At 35.5% G+C, this 27,905-nt stretch overlaps 1 long non-coding RNA gene across 1 annotated transcript; it reads right to left on the bottom strand.

The window, feature by feature from the left end:
* Positions 1-1,227: 1,227 nt before the first annotated feature.
* Positions 1,228-27,905, bottom strand: LOC104645024 (uncharacterized). Its single transcript, XR_738948.4, has 6 exons — positions 27,813-27,905; positions 26,734-26,798; positions 12,149-12,257; positions 11,038-11,104; positions 10,543-10,647; positions 1,228-1,456 (listed from the first exon to the last, which is right to left on the bottom strand). It is a non-coding gene; the product is annotated as an uncharacterized lncRNA (long non-coding RNA).

The raw sequence follows: 27,905 nt of genomic DNA, 5'->3' as shown, positions 1-27,905 counted from the left end.
TTTGAATGTAAGGAAAAGGACCGAAAATGTGTTCCAAATAATGGGGGGAGTTGAAGGGTCGTTCATGGGTATAAACATAGATTTGAGCATAATTTATGAGTTGGAATGTCTGTATTCTTGCATATTTTGATAGTAAGGTACTTTAGAGACACCGATATGTAGTAAAATCGATGAAAACGAGAATTTTGGGCCGAGGGGCTCCATTGACACATCCTTTGGAGGTCGGAGACGATGAAGGTGTAATACATCAAAATTTAGAAAAGAAAGAAATGAAGTTTTTGGGTTGCAAGTTGTGCCTATGGATTTCTCTACGGACCATAGAAGCTTCTACAGGTCATAGATGACAACTGTAGGAAGGGGGAAAATAAAATTTTCAAATCAAGTCCTGATACCCCTTTTATGGTTCACAGGGATGATCTGTCATTCCTTTTACAAGTCGTAGATAGGTCATGTAAGTAAGTCTCTGACTTGGTAAAATTTTGAGGGTTAAAGTTAGTTTTTCTAGTTAGTGACTGCGGACCATAAAAAGACCTAGGATCCATATAAGTGTTTCGTCAAAAGATAGGTGATTTCGTGGTCCTAGTACTTGGTCTATGGTTAACCAGTATAGACAGTAGAAAGTCCTATGGTCCAAAGGTCGGAATCATAGGTCGAGTCTGACAGTTATTTTAAAAAAAAGACTTTTAGGTCTTTTTCTAATTGTTTTAATTCAATACTATGTCATTTTTCTTTCTACCCTAAGTCTTATATAAAACTTTTAAGCCCTAAATTACCATTATCTATTCATTATCCTAAATTCACTCCCCAAATTGATAACTAAATAAACTCAAAGATTTAATGTGATATAGGCACTTGATACCAATTATTAGAACTAAACTTTAAGAGATCCTTGGAACTTTTATGGTGTCCTCCACATCACCATAGTGTGAGAAAATGCACCCGTAAAAAGTCCATGCCACCGGGCAAATCTAATAATTATAAAAACTGAATATGTGCTGGAAGATTACATTCTATTAATGAAAGCAGTTGGGTATTAAATGGAGTTATAAGGAAAATATAAGAGTACTCCTAAATGAACTAAGCCAAAAGTAATTGTCACGACCTAAGGGTACCCCTTAAAAGTAACATGGCGTACTTGACCCCCAAGGGATCACATACAAGCCCTTAGCATATTATGAACATAAGATAATAGAAAATACATAAAATTTTAAAACTTTTACAATCGAAGTCATTTTCATAAAAATCAAGCGGAAGTCTTTCTTTCTTTGTCTCAAACCATCTAATATACTGTAGATTGAACTCTTGGAACACAACCATACAATAGTCTCAAAAATATGAAATAAATACATAAAGGAAATGGTTGGTTTGTCCTAGTAGCTATGAGGACTCACCAAGATCTTCAACTCCTTAGCTCCTTAGAAACCTAGCTTCAAGATAGCACTCAAGTCTCCAAACCCTACATTTGATTAAAATGTAGGCAATAAGAGTTAGTACAAAACGTACCAAGTATGATAGCTAGAACAACATAATAAAATCATTCCAAATTGCTTGTCAACATAAGACATGAGCATAAGAAATAACAAAATAATCATAGCATAATCATCATAGTCATAGCATAATCTCCAACATATGCTCATATAAACATAAGTCAACATAAGACATAGTTGATGAGCATATGAGATATGTCATAATCAAAATAAGTCAAGTCTTCATCATGAGCATCATATAAGCATAATTGAATCTTGGTCATCTTTTCCATAATAGCACCATTCCCAAGTAACCTCAAAAGCATAGAGTGCAAAACATGAATAACATCCCATAATACCACCTAAGCCAAGTATCCAGTTTTGGTCATCTTTTTATATCATATATATATGGTCAACTCTTAAGCTCTTTTTACCATAAGGGAACCATACTCCTAATTAACCTCAAAGCACACTTGTGCAATGCATGAAAGACACCCCATTCTTCCCTTCACACCAAACATAACTTTGAAGTCATCATAGTCATATTTACCCTACTTTAGACTCATTACTAGCTTACTTCATATAGACAAGGGACAAGGAAGGCAACTATAACACAAAGCTATATAAACATACATCATATAAGAGCAAACATCTCATGAGTCACCTTAAGGCAAGATTGTGCCATGCATGAACAAGACCATATAATCCTACCCATGCTAAGCTAGACACTTAGGTTCATCATTCATGTTCATCATATCTAAACATCATAAATACAAGGTTAATCATCTCTTAGTCATGTATGAAGTTGAGAGGTGTCTAGACCTACTATCCAAACTAGTCATGCTCATGTTCATAAATGCAAGAGGGGAGTCACCTCAAGGCATAAATGTTTAGTTCATCATGAAAGACAAGGGAAGTCACCTCAAGCCAGCCATATCATGGAATCATAAAGATAAGGCTATTCACCTCTAGCCATATCATGGAATCATAAAGATAAGGCTATTCACCTCTAGTCATATTTATCAGTGAATCATAGGTATTTGCCTCCATGTTCATTTTTAGAGGAATATAGGTATTCACCTCCATATTCATTTTAAGGTGATATAAGTATTAGCCTCCATATTCATTTTAATGTGTAACATAGGTAGTCATCTCCACATCACCACATAAGGATCATAGGTAATTGCCGCCATAACCACTCATAAAGGCTAATGGGTAATCATCTCTTGCCTTCTGAGTCGCACATATATAAAGGGTAATCACCTCAGAATCCTCATACATAAATAATTAGGAATAAGGGAACACACCAGACATTCCTATCATGTAAAGATCATTTGGAGGAATCACCACAAGCCTCGTCACATGTTAGAGTCCTAGGACTTAGATTCATTTTAGGCGAGAAAACCTTTCAACCTAGAATCATTCTACGTGAGAGAACATTTCATGTCATATCATGTTCATGCATAATATCATGTTTAGAATTCTACACTAGATATGGATACTAGGATAATCACAAGTGATTCTATCACTCTGTGCACTTACACACTCATAATGTAGATTAGGTAGGTATATACCTTCTACCACAATTCTATGCTTTAATTTTCTAATCTCACATATAAAATTTTGTCATGTCTCGCCTTTATCCCAGTGAAATTTTGCAACCAAATAGGCGTGAAGGTTCTAGAGTTGAAGTAAGGCTTATGAGAAACTCTAGAATACCTTAGACAATTCAATAATGCCTTAGAAAATCCTAGATAATGTAGAATTCTCTAGAAAGGAACCAATGTGCAAATATCTTAGGGACTTGTAAAGTAATTTTAAATTGCACTTTAGTCTTTAGGTGGTAGTATAAATAGAGGTGTCATTCATTTGCAAGGCATCACTCAAGTGTATAACAATCTTCCAAGCGTAATAAAAAGCATTCTTCCAAACTTTCCAAATCTTTCTAAGTTCTTCCTTTCATTCTCTTAGTGACCGTAGTCTTAGGCTTACCTGGGCTTACAGTATTTGGAAAGAATTGTAAGTTGTCAAGTGCCGCACGGAGCTTTAGCAAAAACTCTAAGTCCGTAACTCTTTACTCTCAAAGCCTTAACATTCATAGTTCATCATATTGGATTTACCTTCAAACATTAGTGATCAACATTTATGACTACAATCCTTACATTCAAGCTTTACTTCTTCAAACTTCATTCATACCTAGATTTCAAGGTATTCTAATCATATTCGTCATTACTACGTGATTTTAGTCATAATTGATCATAAAGGTTCAATTCTAACTTTACATGTCAACATTCATCATACACAATAGAGTCTAGTTCAATTTATGATAACATTCATATTATCCTAACTTTGAACAATTACTACACATGACATTGATTTAGAAAGATCACTCACGAACCTTCAATTTCACCTCTAATGACATAAACTCACAAAATATCACATTTATCAAATAGACTAGGGTTTACCATATAAATCAAATGAGTTTATCTTAATATCACAATTCAATTCCAATACAATCATAATTAGGTATTATCCACTACATTGGAATCATACCTAATCCCTACCCACAATGTAAGAAGAACCCTAGCTAAAATTGGGTTTTTGCCTTCAAAATTGGGAAATAAGGGGATCTTTGGGGGAAGATCTCATAGATGAATAAGATAAACATACCTCTTTTCAAATACCTAAACTAAGCTTGAATCAATGGTGAAAATCGACCTAAGTTGCTGCCCCAACTTCTTTTCTTTTTCTTTTTCTTCTTCGCTTCTAGAGAGAAGATTTCTTGGAGGGAATTTGATTTTATTGGTCTTCTTTGACCCGCGGGTGCGAATTGGTAGCTGTGAAACTAGCTCTGGCTTGATGACTGCTTTACTTTTCGCCTTTTTTTGGGGCATAGAAGGAGTTGATCCTGGTCGAGGTAAATGGATTTAGGAATTCATACCCTCTCACTTTTAAAATGACTTAGTTTAGGGGCCTGTTAATCTAATATAGGTGTCTAAATAACTAACTATACGACCTACCTTAACCCCTAATTAATTAACTATATAACCCCCAAATCTTTAACTAAAACTGAAAAATGACCACAACTGCCTAGACCTATGACTCCACCACCTACGGATCGTAGGTAGAGTCACAGAGCATATTAAACCCTTAGTGGGTGTGGTCTGTGGCCTAATGGTGTAGGACTTGACCTACGGCCCTACCTACGGGGCGTGGGTCCATCTACGACCAGTAGGTGGAAATTGTAGGTCACCAAAAGTTGCAGCTTTTAGGGACTATTTTGGGATCCTCCTTGGTTCTTAGGGAGTTGTACCCGAACGTTTAAACCCTAAACACCTCATTCTTAGTACGTGAGTTTATTTTTACAATCTTAACCCTCATACAACACTCCTAAACTCTTACGAAAGGCTCTAGAACTCTTTATTTTAACTTACAATTTATGGGGTGTTACAATATTCTAAATAAATAATAATTGTTTAACTAACTAATGCAATATCCTACTAAGAATAATCTAATAAATCATGTTTGAACTAACTCGTGATGTTCTAATATGCTCCCTCAAGTTAGGCGATGAGTTACCAAACCAACTTGAACATATTAGTCTAAAAAGTAGATTTAGGCAGTGCTTTAGTGAGAGTGTCAACTTTTTGATTGGCACCACGAACATTAATTATACGAACCTTTATGATGTTAACATGGAGGAAGACAAAGTGAAACTCCACACCAACATACTTTACACGACTATGGAGAACTTGATTTTTGCTCAAGAATGTGTCTCCAAGATTGTCACAATAATTTTTAGGTAAGAGATGGACTAGAAATCACAGCGCATTTAAGAGATAGGTGAATGGAGGAGTGTGGGATAATATTTTTCTACTTTACGGACCAACTTATCGGATTGTAACCAAGAAACAAGATTTAACCAGATGTAGAAACTCTATCAACAATTCCCCCACTACAATATGCATCAGAGTATACATATAGATTGAATTCATCAATGAGAGTAACATGTAGGCCATGTTTAATGGTGCTACACAAGTATCATAGAACAAATTTTATAGCCTTCCAATGAAGGTCTGATGGTGCTTGCATGAATTGAGACAAGTTCTTCACTGCATTGGCTATATCTGTTCTAATGAAAGATAGGTATTGAAGCCTACCCAAGACTTAGCAATAACATACAATATTTGTCAAGTAAGTTCCATCACACAAGGTGAATAAATCATATGCACTCATTGACATGCTAACACTCTTGCAGTTGGTCATTAGTTCATCATATAAAATTTCATTCACATAATTTACTATGGTGAGAATTAAACCGATAGAGCTGCGTATCATTTCAGCACCAAGAAAGTAGTGAAGGTTACATAAATCTTTTATAGAGAACTTAGAAGCAAGGGAAGTAATAACCTAATTGACACTTAAATTATTGCTCCCACTGATATTAATATCGTCTACATAGGAAAGGACAAACAAAGTGTCACCTTCACTATGTTTGGAAAGTAGCGAGGCATCATATAACATCTTAAAAAAGACTATGGATGAAAGATAACGTGTGAGGTTATTGTACCATGCCCAAGGAGACTATTTTAAGACATAGATATATTTTAGTAGTTGACATATACACGTTGGTTTTTCATCACTAGTAAAACCCAGAGATTGTACCATATACACCTCCTCTTCTAGGTTGGCTTGGAGGAAGATATTATTGATCGCTGGCGAAAGTCCAGTTGTGACGACGTGCCATATAGAGGATAATGCAAATTATAATGGTGCACATTATAATGGTCCTTATACTCTAGACCTCACACGCGGAAGGACCTCACGTAACAAAATCCCATAGTACAGTATTCCATGAATCATTTTCGACTACCTTTGTCAGGAAATCTCACATAAGGATAAGGTTGTTCCTGATTGGCAACCATTTGAGTTATGAATTTGCAAATGCATGAATATCAAGTTAAAATTCGTAAAATATCCTAACAAAATATTTGTGAAAAAGATACTATCGAGAATTTTTTGCTATAGTTTCCTCTACTATAGCGGAAAGCAAAGCCTTTATATCGACCTTCATTATCTTCAACCTGCAACAGATGCATCAATCACACCCCTTGAACCAAAAATCCTGCTTGAAATGATTTTACTACATATAAGTATTTTTAAAATATGTACCTACTATAAAATATTCAAGAATCCAGATATTCCAGCTCCTAAATCATGCCCAAATCTAGGTTTATACCCAAGAGCAATCTTTTAACTCCTCCCTCTATCTCAGACCCATTTTCGATCCTTTTATACAAAATCCTTATACTCAAAATGTTGTAGTAGAGTTGTAAATACAAGCAAAACCCCATGCTCTAACAATTTCAACGACCAAGAGAAAAATTTCAAATCCCAATATTTGACCCAAATACTCTAATCTACTCTATTAATTTTACCACGCAGTAATCAGTATGCACCTTGTACGTAATGAGGGCATAAAAGTAGAGACTGTGTTACCTTGATTTGAGCGTTAAGGCCAAATTGATTAGAGAAAGTTTGGGAATTCAAAGAAAGTAATGAGAATTAAACTCGTTCCCCTCCTTTATCTTCACTTTTGATACATGACAAGCAGCTATGACAACATCTTTATATAGCGGGGTCCAATTTATGTGGGTGGAATTTTTTTTTATAAACATTGAGACCAAAAATACCCTTCTTTTTTATTATTAACCGACCCAATATGTCAACATCAATCGTATCGTGTATTCACAACCTCCCTGTCCTTTTTCTCTGTAGACAGTGTTGGAGATTCACATATAACAAAACTACTCTTTACAGCTAGACACTTCTTTACGCACTCTTCATGGTACTCATACCGACAGTTAAGAATGCAATATTTTCCAAGTCTATAATAACGTGATTAATGTATGAATGTCATAGGAGCTATATCAAATAAAAGAAATATAGTTCTACGAAAAAGCAAATCAAGTAAAATGTTAACAACACATAATTGAATACAATAGTAATACTCATGCAAAAGGTATTAATACTGCCTATTTAGATCTAGAAGCTAACCTCCCTAAGCTTACCCTTAATCTAGATAAGACGCAAACTTCAAAGAAGGTAGAAAATTACAACATAGAGGCCGTGGAGAGAATATTCTAGGTGGACAACCAAAAAGTTTCTCTGTAAGGTTTCTTTATCATGCAAATAAGAATGTTTTTTGGTTGTCCACCCGAATGATTCCACCTCAACCTACAGGTTGTGATTTTATTCGTTCTTTGAGGTTGTATCTTATTTACATGCAGGGTGAGATTATATAGGTTAGCTTCTAGTAGTAAATAAACATTAGGAATCCCTCATTGCTTCTACATGACAATTAATCCCCTATTCAATTATGTGTTGTTAAAATTTTGATTTATTTTCTTTTTCAGTGAAGTTATATTCCTTTTCATATTGATTATTTCTTTGAAATAACTTTGATGACCTTTCTATGTTACACGCGTTATTGCAAACTGAATACACATACAAGGAAAAAAAATTTGGCATTCTTCATTGTGGGCATGAGTACCACGAAGAGTGTGTGAAGAAATGGCTGACTGTGAAGAATAATTATGCTATTTGCAAATCTACAACATTGTCTATTACGAAAAAAGACAAGGAAATTGTGAATATAAGAGGCGATCGATGTTGCCATATTGGATCAATGAATAACAAAAAATGATAGCATTTATTGACCGATCGATATAACAATATTTATTATCCCACTAAGATAGACCCGCCATAGTGGTCACAATGCTGCTATAATAAATACCTAGAAGGTATAATGCTTGTCGAGGATCAGAAGTAAATATAAGGGAGGTGAATGAGTTTCATTCCCATTTTCGTCTTTGACTTCTAAAACTTCCCATTTCCGTCTTTGACTTCTAAAACTATGTCTAATCACTTCACTTCAAATGTTGAAATGAAGGTAACAATAACAGTCTCTACTTTTATGCCTTTTTAGTACATACTTATTAATGCATGCTAAAATTCAATAGGGTAGATTCGAGTTTTTGGGGTTAAATATCAGAATTTGAAATCTTCCTCTTGTTTGTTGAAATTATTTGATCATGGGGCATTCCCTTTCATTTAAAATACTACTACAACGTTCTGGGCATAAGGATTATGGAGAAAGATAGGGAAAATGGGTCTAAAATAATTGGGGGGGGGGGGGAGATATGAAGGGTTGTTCTTGGGTAGAAACTTGATTTGAGCATGATTGAGGATCCTCGACCCGCCCTTTCAAGCTGAGTGAGGGAATTTTTTGCTCCTCTTATAATGTTCCACTAGGAGTCCCTTGGAATTTCTTTTGCATTTGGGAGGAGGGGGGAGGGGGAGGAGGAGGAGGGAGGGGGTGTTGCATTTTCTGTGGATGTTCAGATAGTGAACGAGTTTTTAAGGATGTCAGACGTTCCTAATGATGAGTTAGCGGTCAAGTTGAAGGTAATGTATATGAGGTGGTTGTATTACTCATTATTCAACAATGAGTACTAGAGTATGGTATATTGGCCCACTAATAAGGGAACTACTAATGCCTATTTCTTTATAAATGCGCACATGTGGATATAGTGTTTGCAGGAGGATTCACCCACTAGGAAATCTTACTAATGTAATTTATCCCATGCTTTAGTACTGGAATTTGCCTATTAACGAACCAATTCAATGTGAGGGCAACAAAATGTGAGAATGTAAGGATTTCTACTGAGGCAACAAGTTGGGTTCGCCTTTCATGAGTTAGTATTTGTTCTTTGCAAATGAGTTAGGGTACCCGTGGATGATACATACAAGATAGATGAGATGGCCCCCTTATTCAATCCCTTACTGGTAAAGAAGCTTCTCACCCTCGATAGCAAAATGAATAAGGTAGATGGAGTTGGGATCAGTTGTGTTGTAGTAGGTTCAGGCAAAGAGGGTGATATCGATGATGAGGGAATTTCCCTTCTTCCTAGTCCCAGCACCTACCCTCCAATAGTCATGTGTATGATGCCTTAGTTGTTGTTTGTAAAGCTTTTCCTTTATTGGTAACATGATCTCATCTGCTATTGCCGAGGAGAACGAGTTGCTTCGTACCAACTTAATTGAGAGCAGAGGAAGAACAAGGTATGAGACCGCCTAATTGGCTGGATGTGAAAGACTGTCGATGTTATCTTTACATGAGTTGCTCCCCAGCAGAAGTTTCCTACACTTGATCCAGAGGAATTTGTGAAGTTCTCCATCTGGAGCTAGGTGTGGACATGCGAGTGGGCCCTATAGGACCTTGCATCCAAGTATGCAACTTTCTCCCCCCTTTGGTTATGTTTAAAGTAGATTTGGTTTTTTACCCATTTGGGCATGAAGACATCTTTACTGTTTTAATTTTTCTGTTAGCACATGAATGATCGTACTAACTTTTAATCACAGATATAAATGTGAAGGTTGTTTTTAGATATATTGATATGTTTGTTGCACAAATGTATGATAAGAAATTAGGTATTTAAGGCATTTTAGGAACAATGCCAAATAGGGGGATTAATGTAGCGACCCTGTCCCGCTATAGCAATTGACACACCATTTTGGCAATAAGATTTACATTATAGGGGGATCAATGTAGCGACCCTGTCCCGCTATGTCGGCCTCGACAAGCTCAACCCAAAGAGTTGAAATTATGCAACACTCCATATTCTTATGGAACTCCTCTAACACAACTTTAAATAATAAAATATTTCACCAGATCATTCCCGCACTCGTATGATGCAATGCTTTTCATCATGGCATTAAACATGACCCAAAGATCGTTCCTAGAATACATAATAGAAACTCACTCCATACGATCAAAAAATTTAGGACTAAACTACACCCAATGTATGATTATTTAACACATAGGAACTTATCATTCAGTTATCACACATAAGTAGGTTAAAAATTTTCCTTGGCCATAATCTCACAGAAATTCAAACCACGCAGTGCACACAAATTAATTAGGTTTATTATAATTTATTCGCATCAGGGATGACCACTAGCTGACCATCCATACATTAAAGTGACTTTAAATCCAAATACCTATTGAACATACCCGGTTCCAATCTTTTATTGTTTGTATCCCTTTAGCTGTGACTACGTCATCCATTTACTTCGTATAGATATCCATTGGAATTCGGAAATGCCAGTAGAACTCAACCTGTACCTCAAGTAAAGACCGCACAAAACGAGTGAGTAAGTGGGACTATGTCCAAGAATAATTTATACATCACTAAAGGTTAAATATGGACATCAAAACACTAAGACTTGGGACATTATGAAACGAATAGCCCGGTCTCTCTGCCTAATTATCACGAGGCAACCCTCTAGGTCGTGCTGACACCTAATGAAATACTTAGATAGGTGAACTCTTGTGAAAATAATTAAAGATAAGGAATATATTCAATGCGTTGGAATAAACATGAAAACTCAAGAATAAGAATCATCTTTCTTACAGTTATTAGAAATTTCCTCTAAAGGAACTAGTGTCAAAAGGTACAAGAGTGACTAAAAAGATACAATGTTTAAAAGAAAAGGCAAAAAAATTCACCATAGGAAGTAGCAGTAGAAGTTGTTGAAGATCATCATCGTCTCCACCTATGAAACATCACTGAATCCTGCAACCAGACTATATCTAGTGGCATAGCAAGAGAGTAATTATGCAAACAACATATAGTGGTAGGCATCATCAGTTGACCCGAACTCACCACATAATATCTTGCAAAAGAACCAAAGATACATGCATCTTGAATATGAAATAATTGCCCCCTCCCCTCTACCAATTCATCCGCGTGCTACCTCGCTCAAGTGTCATTACCTCGAAGCCAAAATACCACTAAATCTTCTGCTGTCAACTCCATTCACACTAGATCATAGCCTAGTCTGTGATAATATAATCAATCCTCGAGCACTCCTAATCGTACAACTAATCCTTACCTTACACACTCTTATTATGCAATATGTGAAACAACGACCCCAACTTAATTATCAAACCAATATAAGCAATTCCAACCACCACTATAAACTAGCCTGAACTTTCAAATTTCACAATCAATACTTACAACATTTAATATGTCCTTTCTATCAACACAAGAAACGACCCCGACATTTGAACATATCAATCCGGTCCTTCAGAGACCAACACACACAACAACATATGTATAGGTTCCAACAGGGCACCCGATCCAATACTAATATATATATATATATATATATATATATATGACATTGATTATTCCATTTTGTAGCCTTTTGATTTCAAGACTTTCCTTAAAGAAGACTTAACCTAAAGCTTCACCTTAAAGTGGAAGTAACCTTTTGCCACAATATTTCTTAATCCAACTTTTTAAAAATATTTTATACTAACCAAGATGAATATATATTTAATGACAACAAGTTATTCCATAAAATGGCCTTAATGAACAAGATCTTAGGGGAATTAACAACCCCACTAATTCAAAATCCACACTAGATGAAAAGAATAACAAAATAATAACAAAAGTTCTTGTTAAGTCATAACTGAAATAAACTCAAACATTTAATGCGATATAGACTCTAGATTTCAATTTTAGAGCTGAACTTTAGATATACAAACCATCGTCTTTTCTCAAGATCTATGATGTGAAACCATTGAGGACATAATACTTGATACAAAAGCTTACCTGAATCCATAAACACCATAGCGTTTCTCCATCTTTTGGTTGTGAATCTTCCAAATCAAGACGTATGCGGTACTATCCTTTCCAATGATGGGGTGCGAGAAAGAAAACCCTACATAATTTGGGGATCAAAAACCTTTTTTTATAATAGGCACAAGTTTAGGTAAATCTAATCTAACCCATCATTAAACTAGAAATTACATTTGATACCACAAACTTTGTAAGGTGTCGTTTAGGCCCATTAACTTCAAGATCAGACTTTTAACTATAGAAATCAACACACAATTATTCTTCATACAAATATATATGGAAGCCCATAAAATTTCTGACATTACAGCTTGTCAAAGATCATAAATTGAAAAACACAAGCATTTTTTATGAGTTTGTGAGCACATAATTTAATTATAGGTCTTGATTTCATTCATCTACCTTTATTTGTCTCTATTTCGTTCATAATTTCATGTGGAAAGAGTTTGTGCTAATTAAATGTCGTGATTTAAGCTAAATTTTAAGCGAAATAAACGTTTTTGAAAAAAAAATTGATAAAAAAAACCCCTCAAAAATCAACTAGTACTTCATTTATATGCCTGACTGATAGACCAATATTTGTTCCTGCAGAATGTAATGAATAAAAGAAATGCAGCTTTTGATACAAGTCCTAAAATAATACTGTAATCTTTATATATATGTGTGTGTGTGTGTGTGTGTATATATATATATATATATGCATATATGTGTGTGTATATATATATATATACATATATATATGTATATATATACATATGTATGTATATACATATGTGTATATCTATATGTATATATATATATATATATATGTATACACACACACACACACACACACACACACACACACCAATTGTTTATGTTAATGTTAGTTATGTGATTACTTCATGAATTACCTTATATTATGTGTTTATTACACATTTTTAGGTTGATTGATGTATCTATTCCTTTGAAGTGATAAGAAGTATGAAGGTTGGTTCTCCATGGAACTCATGTATGAGAGGTGAATCATTTAGATAATGACGATTCTGCATCTATTGTATTGTTGTGGTATTGATGTAAAGGTTTTCTCATCCTTAACCCTATAAACTTTAATTAAGTATGAAGTAAGTATGTATTCTATGTTAAGGTTGTTATATGATTGAAAGGTAGTTCTCATGATTATAATGTAATGATAAAGTGAAAGGCTTACTCAGTTGGTAGTGTTTCTAAAGCGAAAGTACCATTATCACTTTTGGACACTTATGAACTATTATGATAAGATGTTGACATAAATTCCTAGTAAAGACTAAGGTGAAATTATGTGAGGGGATAATTGGGTAACACCGAGAGGACATAAAAATGAGATGGGACTATATCTTAGTGGATCCACTTAGATAGTATTAAAAGCCTTAGGCAAGAAAACCTCTCTTTTCGGTGTAGGAGTAAAACACCGGATTCCATGTTGCTCACATGGTCTATGTCGATTATTGCAATCTTTCCCTAAATAAAAAAGTAAATGAATGAATAAATGAATGTAAGGTTATGAATCCCACTAGGGATTTCTTGAGGGGTTCTACATAGTAGAAGAAAAGGCATGAGACTTCTCTTGCACATTGCACATTTAAGATTTCAAGAGGGGTTTATAGTAGGGTTCTCTTTTGATTACGTTTATTTTGGATTATGTATTGTAAGCTATGTATGGGTATTATGAACATTGTTGGATTCATCTTATGGTATGCTTATGATGATTATGATGTTATGGCATATTAATGTTGTAGGTGGTTATAGTTGACACTGAGCTTTTGATGGGGTTATGGGATCCTATCAAGGGCATTGAACTAGTGTTGCTTATATATTGGGTACTATTTTGTTGATTTGGCTTATGTTCGTTGCCTTGAATGTATATTGGGTTTTACTTGTTAAAGAGCATGTTTCCAAGTATAATGTCTTTTTCTACATATTTGAAATGTTTTATATGCATAGCACCATACGTAGTACGTGCGTTATACTAACCCATATTGTTTTACTTTTTCCCAACAAATGTAGGTTCGATCCATTAAGGTGATTCAAGGCCATTTCTCTAGAAGCTTGGATTTTCTTTCCCAAGTTGGTGAGTCTTCAAGTCTTAGGATAAAGCACCTAAGATTCTAGCTTTAGTTCATTTCGTATATTTGATAGACTATGTTGTTCTATCCTATTCTAAGACTTTGTATTGATGTAAGGGCCATGTACCAATTTTCATATTTCTTTTGTCTATATGCTACTATGAGAAAAAAGTTAGTTTTTTATTTTGGTATATAGAAGAAGTTGACTTTTAAATTGTAAAAGTTTTAAAAATTCCATATTTTTCCATGACTATATGCGAGAATGAATGCTTAGGTCTTGTATAAGACCTCTTCGAGGTCGTCGACGCCGGTTACGACTAGGGGGTGCTCTTGAGTCGTGATAAACTTGGTATCAGATTCTAAAGTTGGAAATATTGTAGGATTAATGTCTCAAAATATCACGTCTAGTTGAGTCTTATTCATGGGTGTGAAGTGCGTCACACTTATGAATGAGAGTCTATGAGATGTTTAGGAACTTTCACTCTTTTGTCATTCATTGGTCGTGCGTAAGATTCTTGACTTTATCTAGTTCTTTCTTATAACCATTTCTTGTGCTTATAGACAAGGAATACAAGAAGAACTACTGCAAGGAGGGTCGAGAAGAAGAATGTGAATGAGACGCTTACCCCTCAAGCTCTTCAAAACCCCCAGAATCTATTGAAGAAAGAGCTATGTATAATGTTGAGATAAGGATGACCATTCATAGTTTGACTTAAGTGTTGGAAACACAAATGTCTAGGGACACTAGGGTGCAAGTGAACTCCAATTCCAACACAACCGCTTCTCAGATTAGGGATTTCACAAGGATTAATCCCCATAGGTTTTTTTGGCTCCAAAGTGAAGGAGGACCCACAACGGTTCATTGATGATGTGTATAAGGTGTTAGATTCTATGAGTGTGTCCTCTCAATAGAAGATGGAAATAGCTGCCTACCAACTCAAAGATGCGACTCAATTTTGGTATGAACAGTAGAAAGAAGAGAGATCCATTAGAGAGGGTCCGATAGGTTGGGCATACTTTAAGGAAGATTTTGTTGATAGGTTCTTCCCCTTGGAATTAAGGGAGAGGAAAGTGAAAGAATTCATCAATCTTCATTAAAAAATATGAGTGTGAGGGAATCTATCCTCAAGTTTAATCAACTATCCAAACATGCTTTTACTATGCTGGCGGACTCTAGGGCTAAGATGAACATTATTGTTACGGGGAGATCAGATCTTGTGGTGAATGAATGTAGTTCAACTATGTTGATTCCTAACTTGTATATAACTCATCTCATGGTTCATGCAAAACAAATTGAGGAGCAAAATCTTAAGCAAGTTGGTAAGGAGTTGAAGTAGTCAAGGGCCGATGATTGAAATTATTCCTAGGCTAAATTTGAAGTTCAAGATAAGCTAAAGTTAAAAAATAGGTTTTCAAACCAGGCTACTTCTAACATTCCAAGGGTTAACAAAGGTGGGGAGTCTAACCCTAAACCATAAGTAAATATGAGTGGTGGTTATTTTGTTTAAAAGCTAAATTGTGCAAAGTGTGGTAAGAATCATGAAGGCAAGTGCCTAGTTGGCATGGGTAATTGTTATGGTTGTGGTAAGAGTGGCCACAAAAGGAGAGATTGTCCTATGTTGAAGGTTCAAGAAAGGGAAAATGCTCAAGTACAAACAGATGTTCCTAAATCTAATGCTCCTAAGAAGAATCGCTTCTATGATCTCCAATCCTGAGGTGATCAAGAGAGCTCTCCGATTGTTGTTACCGATATGTTGCAAGTACTTTCAATTAATGTTTATGCATTGTTGGATCCCGGTCCAATTTATTCTTTGTAAATCCTTTATTAGCTATGAAGTTTTATGTGCTCCCCAATGTCTTAGATGAACCTTTTTCAGTTTCTACCCAAGTCGATGATTCTGTTGTTGCTAAAAGAGTCTATAGGGGTTGTCCCATTTCATTGCCCAATAGAGTCACATTGGTGTATTTGGTAGAACTTGATATATTAGACTTTGATGTCATATTGGGAATGGATCGACTGCATTCTATTTTTGCGCTAATTGATTGTAGAACCCCAGTAGTCAAGATTTATTTTCCTAATGAACATGCGTTAGAATGGAAGGGAGGAAACTCAATACCTAAAGGTCGAATTATTTCATGTCTAAAAGATTGTAAGTTGATTTCTAAGAGATGTCTCTATCATATTGAGTCTCAGACTGCTCCTTTAGATTCGATCCCCGTAGTAATGGATTTTCCAAACATCTTTCCCGACGACTTGCTCGGATTCCTCCCGAACGGGAAATAGATTTTTGCTTAGATTTATGTTGGATATGAAACCAATATCTATCCCTCCTTATCGGATGGTCCCACCTAAATTGAATTAATTAAGAGCTCAACTTAAGGATGTGCTAGATAAGAGTTTTATTCAACCAAGTATATCTTTATGGGGTGCATCGGTACTATTTGTGAAAAAGAAAGATGGTTCATTAAGAATGTGTATTGACTACCATCAATTGAACAAAATCATTATAAAGAATAAGTATCCACTCCATAACATTGATGAATTGTTTGACCAACTCCAAGGAGTGAGTTACTTTTCAAAGATTGATTTGAGGTTGGGTTATCACCAACTTAGAGCGAGAGGTATTAATATTCCAAAAACAGCCTTCCGAATAAGGTATGGTGACTATGAGTTCTTAGTCATTTCCTTTGGTTTAACTAATGCCCCGTCGGCTTTCATGGACCTTATGAATAGAGTCTTTAGAAGTTATCTTAATTCGTTTGTGATTGTCTTTATTGACGATATTTGGTATATTCAAGGAGTGATAATGACCATATGAGACACTTGAGGATAGTTTTGCAAGTACTCAAGGATAACCAACTATTTGCTGAATTCAATAAGTGTGAGTTTTGTCTAAGGTTGGTGGATTTTCTTGATTACATTATTTCAAGTTAGGGTGTAAGTGTCGGTTCGACGAAGACAGAAGCAGTTAAAAAATTGGCCTAAACCCTTAAGTCCTACCGACATTTGAAGCTTTTTAGGTTTAGTCGGGTATTATAAGAGGTTTGTAGATGGCTTTTAATATATTGCTTCTCCTTTGACAACCCTAACCCAAAAGAAAGTTAAGTTGGAGTTGATGGAATCTTGCTAAAAGGGTTTCCATGAATTGAAAGATAAGCTTGCCTCTGTTCCGATATTGACTTTATCGGAGTATATCGAAGGGTTTGTTGTGTATTGTGACGCTTCTCGAGTATGATTGGGTTGTGTCCTTATACAACATGGCAATGCGATATCATATGCCTCTAGGCAACTCAAGTTACACAAGAAGAACTACCCAACCCATGAGCTTGAACTAGCGACCGTAATTTTTGCTTCGAAGATATGAAAACATTACCTTTATATGGTTCATGTATATGTGTTCACCAATCATAAGAGTCTCCAATATGTGTTCACTAAAAAATAATTGAATCTACGTCAAAGAAGGTGGTTAGAACTTCGAAAAGACTATGATATGAGTGTCCTTTACAACTCTGAGAAAGCCAATGTGGTTGCGGATGTGTTGAGTCAAATGTCTATGGGAAGTGTGACTAATGTTGTTGATGAGAACAAATATTTTGTAAGAGATGTGCGTAGATGTGCAAAGTTTTTCATAGCTCTTAGTCGTCTTTAGTGATTGATGTGAAGTTTAAACAATATCTTGATCCTCTATTGATGGAGTTGAAAGAATCAGTTATCAGTAAAGCTATTGAGACTTATTCCCAAGGAGAAAATGAGGTACTTAGGTACCAAGGTAGGTTGCGTGTGCCAGATATTGATGGCTTAAAGGGGATAATTTTGGAAAAGGCTCATGCCTCCCGATATTCCATTCATTGGGGTGCTACCAAAATATATCATGACCTACAAGAAATATACTGGTGGAACGGAATTAAGAGGGACATAATGGATTTGTGGCTAAATGTCCAAATTCTCAACAAGTCAAAGCCAAGCATCAAAGGTTGGGAGGCCTATCCCTAATTATGGATATCCCCACTTGGAAGTGGGAGGATGTCAACATGGATTTTTTTGGTAAGTTTGACTCGAACTCGAAGACAATATGACTCCATTTAGGTTATAGTGGATAGATGAAGAAATCAGCCCATTTCCTTCTCGTCTAAGTTACTTTTCCTGCAGATGATTATGCTAAGGTGTACATTAGAGAGATAGTGATGTTGCATGAAGTTTTTTTTTCCATCATTTGGGGTGGAGGCACCCAATTTACTTCTTACTCTTGGAAGTCATTCCAAGAAGGATTTGGTACCAAGGTGAAACTTAGCACTGCATTTCATTATCATAAGGATGATCAAGCGGAACGCACCATCCAAACCTTAGAAGACATGTTTAGAGCATGTGTTATTGATTTCAAGGGTAATTGGGATGATTTTCTAACGTTGATAGAATTTTCCTACAATAATAGTTACAATTCAAGCATTTCCATGGCTCTACTCAAAGCACTTTGCGTATATGTACGGTTGAATGATTTGAAGTAGGTGAGCTTGCTCTTCTTGGTCCCGAGCTTGTTACGAATCCATTAAAAATGTTCGTCTTATAATGGAATGGTTGAGAATGTCTCAAAGTCGGTAAAAGTCTTATGCCGACAATAGAAGAACATACCTTGAGTTTAAGGTAGGTGATTGAGTCTACTTGAAGATCTAACTTATGAAGGGGGTAATGAGATTTGGTAAAAAGGGGAAAGTAAGTCCCCTATATGTGGTCCCTTATGAAATTTTGAAGCGAGTATGGAAAGTTGCCTATGAGTTGGAACTACCAAATGAATTAGCCTTAGTTAATCCGGTATTCCATGTTTCTATGCTTAAGAAATGCATAGTTGACCTCGTGTCTATTATCCCATTATAAAGCTTAGGGGTGAATGAGAACCTTTCTTATGAAGAGGTCCCGGTCGAGATCTTAGATCGTCAAGTTAAGAAATCGAGGAATGAAGAGGTTTCCTCTATAAAAGTCCTATGAGAAACCACCTAGTCGACAGTGCAACACGGGAGGCCGAGGCCGACATGAAAACCTGCTATCCTCATTTTTTTCCTCTAGATCCTATCCAAGGTTGAGGTTAGTAATTTCTCGTAATTTAGTATAAGTTGAGAGTTATTGTAATATTGTACTTGTCATGGTTTTTCCTTATATGTGCATGTTGTTATGAGAATCCATGCTTAAATGAATTTTGAATTTCCATGCACTGTATTTCCCATGGTTTGCTTGCACTTATATGTGATATGAATATGTAGTATTCATGAGATTTGTATTAAGCATGCTTGATATTATCTAGATAAATATCATGTTGATTCTCTAAATGCCCAAAATGATGCTCATTGAAATTTGAGAAGGTATTTCCTCCTATGGTCATGCGAAATAATGAGTTTGGTGCATAATGATGTTGAAGAGTAGGTTACTATGTGATTTTATGATATGAAGTTGTATTTATATTATTTTTTGATGGGATGCTAGTCATGAGTCGCTGTCTTCCCTAGAAAAAGGTCCAAGTGTCATTCGGGGACAAATGTTCCCACCTGGGGAGAGTTCAAACACCCTAGAAATCCAATGACCTAAGCTAGAGCCTCACATTATGAATAATGACTTAAAATGGTTATAATGATGTTTCTAGATCCAAACTAATGTAATTAACTTGGTTTGGAATTATTAGAGTCTAAACGTCAAGAAACAACCATGACACCCGAAATCTAGTGATATTAAAATAGTAGGTGTTCTAAGGTCTCGTGAAGGGTTGGAAGTGTCATATGATGGTTAAATCTTGTAAAAGTACTTTAAATAGGCACAAAAATGTTTTTAGGGTGAAAAAGTTCAGGTATGACCCCCCAAGGACCACACAAGGGGTTCTTGAGGAGGACCCAAACTTTTTGACCAAAAGTTGTCAAAAGACAATAGCCCTGCACGATGCATTTGATGGACCGTCAACGGAGTGACTCCCCGTAGGTATGGATCATGGGTTGTTACTTAGTCTCCCCACAAAACCTTCTCCAACACCCCCTCTGTCAAGAGCCATAAGGGTGCAGGATGGAGCATGGAACCATTACTAGGTGATTTGAGTCATAATTACTAGGATAGAGTGTGGAACCATTTCAAGATATTCTAATCAATATTCATCATATACAATATAGTCTAGTTAAATTCATGATCATATGATCCTAATTTTGAATAGTTACTACACATGACAATGGTTTCGAAGATCACTCACGAACCTTCGATTTCACCTTCAATGTCATAAACCCACAAAATATCACATTCATCAAATAGGCTAGGGTTTATCATTGAAATCACATGAATTCATCATAACAATTATATGTCAATACTGTCATAATTAAGTATTATTCACTAGATTGGAATCATACCTAAGATCTTGAACCAATGGTGAGTTGCTACCCCAACTTTCTTTCTTCTTCACTTCTAGAGAGAGGATTTCTTAGAGGGAATTTTTGTGGGTTCAAGAGTAGGTTAAAATGGCTTAGTTTAGGGGACTATTAAGCTTATATAGGTGTATAAATAACTAACTAAGTGACATACCTTAATCCCTTATTAATTAACTAATAAACCCCCAAACCCCTAACCTAAACCTACATCCGTCAATATGGCCTAACCCGGGGTTTAATAGGGTTGGGCCATGATTTTTGTAGCCAGTTTGAGAAAAGGGATTTTTAGCCCGACCTGAGGAAGCCAGTTGATTTGTGGGGCTTGATAAATATTGAAAAAGCCGTCATGTGGACCGATAAAAAATAATTAAAAAATATAATATAATATTAAATTTTAAATTTAAGAGAGTCCAAACTCAAAAAGATTAGGTTAATGTTTCTATATAGATATTTATACATTTACTTGAAAAACTTTAATAAATATAATAAAGATAATTTTATTTGTAGATTTGGTTAAAAAGTAGTAACATTAACATCATGTATTTTTTTTGTTGATATTTATGATAATATTTTAAATTATAATTTATAATTTAATTTAATAATTCTAAAAATAATATAATTTTTAAAAAAGTGGGCCGGCCCAACAAGCCTGTAGCCCACGTACCTGTGGGCTGGGTTGACTATTTTTTGGCCCTCAACAAAAATGTGCTAGCCTCTAAAATGTCGAAGTCTGTATGAGTTATTCCAGATGGGGTGGTCTAGCCCATATTGACAGATCTACCTAAACCTAAAATGACCAAACCTGGCTTGACCTAGGACTTCACCACCTAAGGATCCTAGATGGAGTCAAAGTGTGTACCAAAACCTTTACGGGAGTAGTTTGTGGCCTAAAATTGCAGGCCTTGACCCACGACCCCTACCTATGGGGTTTGGGTCTATCTACGGCCAGTAGGTAGCAACCATAGGTCACCAAAAGTTGCAACTTTTAGGGATTGTTCTGGGATCCTCCTCAAGGATCCCTTTGGTTTGTCCTTTGGGAGTCGTACCCAGACGTTTAACCTTTAAACACCTCATTCTAATTACGGGAGTCGTTTTTACGAAAGGATCTATTTACCAATTTTTGTGGTGTTAAAGTAATAAAAAAATAATAACTGTTTAACTAACTAATGTAGTATCCTAATTTGACTAAACTAGTAGCCTATGTTTTAACTGACACATAATTTCCTAATACACCTTGTCAAGTTAGGTGATGAGTTACAAACCTATCTTGAACATATTACTCTCAAAAGTAGATTTAGGTAGTGTTTTGGTGAAAGTGTCAACTGTTTGATAGACACATAGACATGACCTATAATAACCTTTATGATGTTAACATGAAGACAAGCAAAGCGAAAGTCCATGACAACATTCTTAACACAACTATGGAGGACGTGATTTTTGCTCAAGAACATGGCTCCAAGCTTGTTAGAATAAAATTTGGATAAGTGATGTACCCGAAATTGCAGTGCATTTAGGAGATAGCTGAATGCAGGAGTGTGAGATAGTATTTTTCTACTTTACAGACCAACTAATCGAATTTTGACCAAGAAGTAAGATCTAACCAAATGTAGAAACTCTATGAACAAGGCCCTTAACCCAATCTGCATCAGAGTATACATATAAATTAAATTCATCAATGTGAGTAACATGTAGGCTAGTTGAATAGTACCACACAAGTATCGAAGAACACAATTTTATAGCCTTCCAATGAAGGTTTGATGGTGCTTGCATGAATTGAGACAACTTCTTCACTACATAGGCTATATCTGTTGTATTGAAAGATAGTTATTGAATCCTACCCAAGACACAACAATAACGTGAAATATTAGTCAAGTAAGTTCCATCAGACAAGGTGAGAAAATCAGATGCACTCATTGGCATGTGAAAACTCTTGCAGTTGGTCCTTAGTTCATCACTTAAAATTTTAGTCACATAATTAACTTTGGTGAGAATTAGACCGCTAGAGTTGTGTATAATTTCAACACCAAGAAAGTAGTGAAGATTACTTAAATATTTTATAGAGAACTTAGAAGAAAGGGAAGTAATAACCTAATTGAAAATTAAATTATTGTTCCCAATGATAATAATGCCGTCTACATTGGATAGGATAAACAAGGTGTCACCTTCACTATGTTTGAAAAGGAAAAAGGGATTATATAACATCCTATGGATGAAGATAACCCGTGATATCATTGTACCACACCCAAGGAGACTATTTTAATCCATAGATATATTTTTGTAGCTGACATATGCGCGTTGGTTTTTCAGAACTAGTAAACCCTAGAGGTTGTACCATGTACACTTTCTCTTCCAGGTTAGCTTAGAGGAAGACATTATTGATAGTTGGCGATAGTGCAGTTGTTATGAATTTCCATAGAGAGGATGATGAAAATTATGGTGGTCCTTCTCCTCGACACCTCACATGCGGAAGGACCTCACGTAACAAAATTCCATAGTACGGTATTCCCTGAATCATTCCCGACTAATATTGTCAGGAAATCTCACATTTTATAAGGTTATTCCTGATTGAAAATAATTTGAGTTATGAATTTGCAATTGCACGACATCAACTTAGAAATCATAAAATATACTAATAAAAGATTTGTCCAGAAAAAAGGCTATTGAGAATTTTTCTGTTATAGTTTCCTATATTACAACGGATGCCTAAATCGCACCCTTTGCCTCCAAAATGCTGCTTGAAATGATTTTACTACATATAAAGTATTTTTAAATCATGTACCTACTATAAAATATGCAAGAATCTAGGCATTCCACAACCTAAATCATGCCCAAATCTAAGTTTCTACCTAAGAACAATCTTTAAACTCCCTCCTCTATCTCAGACCCATTTTCGGCCCTTTTATACAAAATCCATATACCCAGAATGTTGTAGTAGCTTTTTAAGTTTAAGAGAAGCCCTTTGTTCTAACAATTACAAGAAACAAGAGCAAAATTCAAATTCCAAAATTTGACCATAAAACTCAAATCTACTTTATTAAATTTTATCACACAATAATTAGTATGTACCTTGTACGTAATGAAGGCATAAAAGTAGAGAATGTGTTACCTTGATTTTGATGTTCGGGAAAACTTGAATAGAGAACATTTGGGAAGTCAAAGAAGGAAATGATAATGAAACCCATATCCATCCCTTATCTTCACTTTTAATCCGCAACAAGAAACAATAACAACATCTTAATATAGCGGGGTCCAATTTATGTAGGCGGAAAGAAATTTTGTTATAAACATCAAAACCAGAATTTCCCTACTTTTTTTTATTCACTTACCCGATATGGAAACATCAATCACATCTTATATTCACAAACCCTTGTCCTTTTTCTCTATAGACAATGTTGCAGAATCACATATAACAAAACTACTCTTCACATCTAGACATTTTTTACGCACTTTTTATGATACTCATGCCGATAGTTAAGATGCAATCTTCTCCTAGAAGTTTTAGTCATTATGCAATAAAGTGAGTATATATAAAGGTAATCGGGGTATCTTAAACAAATAAGCAATAATAAAAGGAATATAATTCTACTAAAAAGCAAATCATATAAAATTTTGACAACACATAATTGTATACAACAGTAATAGTCATGCAGAAGGAATGAATAATGCCTAATGCCTATTTAGATCTAGAAGCTAACCTCCCTAAGCTCACCCTTCAGCTGAATAAGATGCAAACTTCAAAAAATCACAACATAGAGGCTGTGGAGAGAATATGCCATCTGAAAAACTCAAAAGTTTCTCTATAAGCTTTCTTTATCATGCAAATAAGAAACTTTTTGGTTAACCACATGACACAATCTGACCTTGACGTCTATGTTGTGATTTTATTCCTACTTTGATGTTTGTATCTTATTTACCTATAGGGTGAGCTTATATAGGTTAGCTTCTAGTGGTGAATCGGTATTAGGCATCCTTCATTGCTTCTACATGACTATTAGTCTCCTATTCAATTACGTTTTGTTAAATTTTGATTTATTTTTTTTTCTTTAGAGTTATATCCCTCTTCATATTGCTTATTTCTTTGAGATAGCTTCGATGACCTTCATATGTTACACATGCTAGTGTAAAATGACTACACAGATAAGGAAAAGATTGACATTCTTCATTGTGGGCACAAGTACCATGAGGAATGTGTATAGAAATGGCTGGTTGTGAAGAATAGTTGTGCTATGTGCAAATTGCGACATATCTACAGAGAATAAGGACAAGGAGATTGTGACTATTTGAGACAAACGATGTTGCCGTATTGGATCGGCGAATAACAAAAATGAGGGCATTTATGGATATGATAGTTATAGCAATATTTATTATTCCATTAAGATGGACATGCTATAGCGGTCAGAATGGTGCTATGGCAGCCACTTAGCAGGTATAACGGTTTGTCGAGAATTAAAAGTAAATATAAGGGAGGGGATGAGTTTCATCCCCATATCCGTATTTGACTTCTAAAACTATGTCTAATCACTTCACCTCAAATGTTGAAATAAAGGTAAGTCATAGTCTTTACTTTTATGCCTTCATTAATACATACTAATTACTGCATGCTAAAATTTAATAGGGTAGATTAGAGTTTTTGGGGTTAAATATCAGAATTTGAAATTTTCCTACTGTTTGTTGAAATTATTAGATCATGGGGCTCTCCTTTAAAATGCTACTACAATGTTTTGGGCATAAGGTTTATGGAGAAAAAGATAAAAAAAATAGGTCCAAAATAATGGGGGGAGATGAAGGGTTATCCTTGTGTAGAAACTTGATTTGAGCATGATTCAGGATTCTCGACCGACCCTCTTAGGCTGAGTGAGGGAATTCTTTGCTCCTTTTCTAACGTTCCTTTGGATTCCTTATTCTTTTGCATTCTGGAGGGGAGGGGAGAGGGTGCAATTTCTGTGGACGTTTAGACAATGAATGTAATCTTAAGGATGTCAGACATTCTTACTGATGAGTTATCGGTCAAATTAAAGGTAATATATATGAGGTGGTTGTAGAAATCATTGGTCAACAATGAGTAGAGTAAGGTATATTGGCCCACTAAAAAGGGAATTACTAGTGCCGACTTCTCTATAGAGGCATACACATTGATAATAGTGATGGGCTGGAGAATTCACCCACTAGGAAATTTTACTGATGTAACTTATCCATGCCATAGCAGTGTAATGTGCCTATTAAAGGACGAATTGAATGTGAGGGCAACAAAATGTGAGAGTGTAACGATTTGTACCGAGGCAACAAGTAGGGCTCGCTTTTCATGAGCTAGTGTTTGTTCTTTGAAAAAGAGTTAGGGTACCCATGGATGATACATACCAGATAAATCAGATGCACCCCCAATTCAATACCTTATTAGTAAAAAGCTTCTCACACTCGATAAGAATATGAATATGGTAGATGGAGTTGGGAGCAGTCGTGTTTCAGTAGGTTCAAGCTATACAGGTGATATCGACGATGACGGAAATTTCACTCCTTCCCAATCCCAGCACCTACCCTCAAATAGGCGTGTGGATCAGGCCTTAGTTGTTGTTTGTAGAAATTTTCCTCTATTGGTAACATGATCTCGCCTTCCATTGCTGAGCAGAACGATTTGCTTCTTGACAACTTAATTGAAAGTAGAGGAAGAAAAAGGTGTGAGACTGCCTAATTGGCTGGATGTGGACGACTATCAATTTTATCTTCACATACGTTTCTCCCCAATAAGAGTTTCCCACATTTGGGTTTAAGAAATTTGCGAAGTTCTCCATCTGGAGCTAGTTGTGGATAGGTGAGTGGGCCCTATAGGACCTTGCATCCGAATTCGACACTTTCGCACGCTGATTATGTTTAAAGTAGATTTGATTTTTTTCCCATTTGGGCATGAAGATATCTTTACTACTTCCATTTGTTTGTTTGCACCTGAATGCTCATACTAACTTTTGTTTTTGGAATTCATCTTTCTTATAATTATTTGAAATTTACTCTGAAGGAACTAGTGTAAACAGGTACAAAAATTACTAAAAAGATACAATGTATAAAAGAAAAGACTGAACAACTCACCATAGGAAGGAGGAGTAGAAGTTGTTGAAGATCATCATCGTCCACTTATGAAACATCACTTAATCCTGCAACAAGACTATGTCTAGTGGCATAACAATAGAGTAATTATACAAACAAGATGTAGTGGTGTGCATCATTGGTCGACCCGAACCCACCACAAAATATCATGCAAAATAACCAGAGAAACATGCATCTTAAATATGAAATCACTCCCCGCCCCCAAATTCACCCGCGCACTGCCTCGCTCAAGTGTCATTGCCTTGAAGCTGAAATACAACTAAATCTTCTGCTGCCAACTCCACTCACACCAAATCATAGCCTAATCTCTTATAATATAATAATTCCCTGAGAACTAGATTCCTAATCTTACAACTGATTCTCACCTTACACACTTTTATTATACAACATGTGAAAAAATAGCCCCAACTTAGCAAACCAATATAGACAATTCCAACCACCACTATAAAATAGCCTGAGCTTTCAAAATTCACAATCAACGCTAACATATCCTCTCTATCCACACAAGAAACCACCCTAACATTTAAACATATCAACCTGGTCCTTCAAAGACCAACAAACACAAGTACACACTTATAGATGCCAACATATCACCCGATCCAACAGTAAAATATATATATGGCATTGAATTATTCCATTTTGTAGCCTTCAGGTTTCAAAACTTCTCTTACAGAAGTCTTAACCTAAACCTACACCTTAAAGTGGAAAAAACCTTGTGCCACAGGATATGTTAATCCAACTTTATTAAAATGTTTAATACCAACCAAAAATGAATATATTTTTTCATGACAACAACTTTTGCCATAAAATGGCTTTAATGAACAAGATTTTAGGGGAATCAACAAACCCACTAAATCAATAATCACGGTACATGAAAAAAATCACAAAATCATAACAAAATTTCTTCTTAAGTCATAATTGAAATAAGTTAAAACATTTAACGCGATATAGGCTCCTGATTTCAATTTAAGAACTGAATTTTAGAGTTGCAAACCATCGTCTTTTCTCAAGATCTATCATATGAAACCGTTGAGGATGTAATACTAGATAAGAAAGCATACTTGAATCCATAAACACCATAGTGTTTCTCCATCTTTCGATGATGAATCTTCCAAATGAAGACGTGCACCGTTCTGTCCTTTCAAACGAAGGGA

The sequence above is a fragment of the Solanum lycopersicum genome, chromosome 12 (genome assembly GCF_036512215.1).
Source record: "Solanum lycopersicum chromosome 12, SLM_r2.1".
Classification (NCBI taxonomy): domain Eukaryota; kingdom Viridiplantae; phylum Streptophyta; class Magnoliopsida; order Solanales; family Solanaceae; genus Solanum; species Solanum lycopersicum.
Note: the sequence above shows the minus strand (reverse complement) of the source record. Positions and strands in the feature narration are given on the sequence as shown.